The following is a 4,649-nucleotide window of genomic DNA, read 5'->3' as shown; positions in this document are numbered from 1 at the left end:
CACTCCTGAGCCATTCCCCTACCCTCATCCTTGTCTGCAGGTGATCAGCATTGCCCAGTGCTCCCCAGGGTCTGCAGTGACTGAGATGCCAATCACCCACCTGATCACATGTCCCTTGTTCCCCTTGCTCGTCCACATGTTGGTTTTGGGGCTGGGCTCAGCTCTGGGGTGTCCCCTAGGGAAAGCTCTGGGAGGGGAAGGGCAGCAGAAGATGGGGGATCTGGCACTGTGGGTATTGGAGGATGGATTTTGTTGGAATGGGGGTTGTCCCCACAGGGTCCCCAGATGCCTTTGGCTCTCTGCCTGCCCCCCTTGGCTCCCTCAGGTGCCTGGGCCCTTCCAGGGGCAGCTGTCCTAAGCAGGAAGGTTGAGGGATGCCAGGCAAGGGGGCTGGATCTGTGTCACCTGTGGGGTGGACTCTGTGCCAGGGCTGGGCTTGTGGCCAGGGCTGAGGACTGTGCCAAGCCGGGCTCTGTCCTGGGGGCTGGCAGAGAGGGTGCAGGGAGGAGTCCCAGCAGGGATAAAGGTGCTCCTCACCTGCTGCAGCCTCAGGCAGCGCTGCCCAGAGCGACAGGAAGATGAAGGTGGCTGTGCTCAGCGTGGCCCTGCTCTTCTCCATCCTGCTGTGCCCCCCGGCAAAGGCCAAGGTGAGGTACCAGCTAAAGGCTGTCCCCACATCCTGCCCTTTCTGGCCTCCAATCCCACCCTTTTGGTCCCTCCTCTGTGTCCCATTCAGGGTCCCCAAATGACCATTTCCAAAGCCTTTCCTTCCATGTCCCCCTCAGTCCTTTGCCGTTCTTCCTGACAACTGCAGCAGGGTCCCCCTGTACAATTCCCTGGCTTCCTTCCCACCCTCGCCCCCACCCCACCCCCCCCAAATCCTCTCCCAGTGCTGTCGCTTTTGTCCCTACTCGTCCTCATTCTTCTGTCTCCCTCCTGTGCACTCCCAGGTCCCTACAGAGCTGTGGGCAAGTCCCAGGCAGGGACAGCACTGCAGTTTGATCCTTGTTGGGGATGGTTCCCTGAAACACCCATGTGAAGCAGAGCAGGACCCAGCTGCTCTATGATTGCATGGAGGCTGTAAGGGTGACAGGATGAGGGACAGGGCAGGCATATTTCCCTCTGGACTCAGCTCTGGGGCTGAAGACTGGACTGGTTTTCAGCCTGTAGGGAAATAGGAATAATGCAGTATTCCGATGTGGGAAGTGCCAGATCTGAACCATTCCCCAACCCTCAGCCTTGTCTGCAGGTGATCAGCATTGCCCAGTGCTCCCCAAGGTCTGCAGTGACTAAGATGCCAATCACCCACCTGATCACATGTCCCTTGTTCCCCTTGCTCGTCCACTTGTTGGGTTTGGGGCCGGGCTCAGCTCTGGTGTGTCCCCCAGGATAAGCTCTGGGAGAGCGAGGGGCAGCAGAAGATGGGGGATCTGGGTCTGGCCGTGGGAAGTCTCGGAGGATGGATTGCATTAGACTGGAGGTTGTCCCCACAGGGTCTCCGGATGCCTTTGGATCGCTGCCCTCCACCTAAGATGCCTGGACCCCCCCGTGGGCCGCTGCCAAATCAAGGAAGCTGGAGTGAGAGTGGGGCTGGACCTGTGCCACAGGTGGGATGGACTCTGCACCAGCGCAGGGTTTGTGGCCACGGCTGGGGGCTGTGCCAAGCTGGGCTCTGTCCTGGGGGCTGGCAGAGAGGGTGCAGGGAGGAGTCCCAGCAGGGATAAAGGTGCTCCTCACCTGCTGCAGACTCAGGCAGCGCTGCCCAGAGCGACAGGAAGATGAAGGTGGCTGTGCTCAGCGTGGCCCTGCTCTTCTCCATCCTGCTGTGCCCCCTGGCCCAAGCCAAGGTCTGGCACCAGCCAAAGGCTGTCCCCACATCCTGCCCTTTCTGGCCTCCAATCCCACCCTTTTGGTCCCTCCTCTGTGTCCCATTCAGGGTCCCCAAACGCCCTCCCACCGACCATTACCAAGTACTTTCCTTCCGTATCTCCCTTCAAGCCTTTGCCTTTCTTCCTGGCCGCTGTAGCAGGGCCCTCCTGTAGAATTCCCTGACTCACTCCTCATACTCCAATGATCTCCCAGTCCTGTTGGTTTTGTTCCCACCCATCCTTGTTCTTCTGTCCCCTGGAAACCCCTCCCTTGAACTCCCGTGTCTCTACACCTCAATTCCTTTCTCCTCCCATGTACCCCAAACCCTGCTCCTTCCACACCCCCAGCCCCATTCCCTGGGCCCTCAATTGACCCCAGATCAGTGACTTTGGGTCTCCCCCCAGCTCAAACAGATCTCCTTGGAGGCCCTGAATTCCCATCCCTCTGCCTGTGCCCTGCTCCCTGGAGCTGTGTCCCCCCACAGCCCCACAAGGTCCAGTCCAGACCCAGCCTTTGTTCTCCTTTCCAGGCACTCCTGGAAGGAACCCAAGATGACCTCCGAGAGGTGAGTGGGCTGCTGTCTTTGGAGGGCATGCCCTCAGGGAACTGGGGTGCAGTGGTGTCCCCCCATCCCTTGCTGGCACCGGGGACATCCCAGTGACCAGCAAGGTCTCCTGGTCTCTCTGCAGCTGGATTTAGACAATGTTGTGGTCCTGGAGACACCTCTGGTGGGTACCAAGAGTTCTGCCGGTGTCAGACCCTCCCCTTTCATGGCCACCACAGCCCAGGCCATCCCAGTCTGTCCCAGCACAGGCCAGTGCACCCCTCCTGACAGCCCAGACAATGCCCTGCCCCAGGGCTCCTCACCAGGGAAGCCTTTCCCCAGGGCCCCTGCTGCATTCCCATCCCGGTCACCCCAGGACCCCCTGGATGAGCCAGGACGCAGCCCCTGCCCCAGCTGTGCCTCTTGGCCAGGAGCCCAGTGCTTCTGGGCAGGAGCACAGCAGGTCCTGCACCCCATTGCTCCCACAGCCCCTTCCCTAAGCCCCCCCCCCCGCTCTGCCCTGCCTCCCAGTCCAGCCCAGTGCCCCCAGTGTGTCTCTAACTCTGCCTTTGTCCCCAGCCCCCTGTGGCTAAAGTGCTGCGTGCTCTTCTGCGGCAGAAGCGCCTGGCTGCCTCTCTGGATGCCTAGGTGAGCTGTGCCTGCAGGGACAGGGGTGGGGACAAAGCCCATCTATGGCCCAGTGAGCTCCAGAGGTCACGTTCTGGGGTTTGTCTTTTAAGGTTGGAAGGACCAGTGTCCTTTTTCCTCTCCAGTGGCATGAGCAGATGATCATCCCTGGAGGAACCCTCTGATCCCTTTGAGCCCTGGGCAATTTCCCCTAAATAATCAGTATTCAATAATCAATAAACTCTTTGAGCAAAGCTTTGCTCTGTGTCCATGTGTGTGTCCATGTGTGTGTCCCTGGATCTGGACTTCCTCCTTTCCAGTGCTCTGGGGAAGTCAGGCCAGGTCTGGGCTCTGCTGCCTTGACACAGTCTGTGCTTTCCCCCAGACAAATGGTGTGTTGGGAGTTGTGCAGAGTCCAGGGGGAGTGGGTTGAGTAGGGGGTGGGTGTCCCGGTGGTGAGAAAGGCTGTGGTTCACTCTGAGTGTGGTCAGAATGGCCTGGGTTTAAAAGAAAAAATATAAATTCAAAACAAGCTTTCTTGTAAAACTTTTTCTCCCTGTGAGAAACGACCGTTCACATCTCAACATTTTTAAAGGTTTATTAAAACCTTAACAAAAATTACAACAAAAGGACTAAATAAGGAAAAAATTACGGTGCTGGGAGCCTCCCTCACTTCGTGGCCGGTAACCACATGGCCAGCCCATCCACAACATGGCTGCTCTCATTTTATATCCTTGGTGTTGCAGCAGGTAGCCAAAGCTCCTCCCAAAGGCTGTTAACTCTTCATCGCTGTTCCTTGGTGTAGACTGCTTTCTTGTAACTTGATTGGAGGTCAGGTGTTGCTGAGCCATGCCTCTTAATAACAAGCCTGCCCCTCCCCAAATGCCCAGACTACCAAGACCCACCAATGCTGGGTGGGGGGAACACATTGCAGTAATATAACTCTACATCTGTAAAACTTCTCTTAACATCCCTATAATGTTCACCCTTTAATTGTGAATGCTAACCATCTAATTACTCATCTATAACACTGTGGCATTCACATTCTCTGAAAATATCCCTTCACCCAGGATTTTTCTCCTGGGAAGCTGATAAGCCTCAGAGAAAAAGGAAAACAATTCTTGTCTCATTTGCTTCTCCCGTGTTGTGTTCATATGCAGAATATGTTTGGAGATTGTTTACCCACAGATGATTGTTTGATTGGATTCTGGTGTTAGTTATTTTGACTCATTGGCCAATTAAGGCCAAGCTGTGTCAAGACTCTGGAAAGAGTCACAAGCTTTCACTATTATCTTTTGAACAATCAGTAAGTATCCTTTCTGTATTCTTTAGTATAGTATTCTTTAATATAATATAGTATTGTAAAGTAATAAATTAGCCTTCTGAGAACATGGAGTCAAATGCATCATTCCTGCCTTCGTTGGGCATCTCTGCAAATAAAATACAACACAACAGCCCCAAAATTCTTGATTTACTCAAAAGAATTTAACTGCTAAAAAAAATTTTCAAATGTCAAAAGCATGTTGAAATTATTTATGTGTTTTGCAATTTCCTCCCCTGGCGGGATGGGGCTGCTGGGTCAACCTGTCTGCAGGGCACTGTGGGGCTG

The sequence above is a fragment of the Haemorhous mexicanus genome, chromosome 16 (assembly GCF_027477595.1).
Source record: "Haemorhous mexicanus isolate bHaeMex1 chromosome 16, bHaeMex1.pri, whole genome shotgun sequence".
NCBI lineage: Eukaryota > Metazoa > Chordata > Aves > Passeriformes > Fringillidae > Haemorhous > Haemorhous mexicanus.
This window is presented reverse-complemented; position numbering follows the sequence as displayed.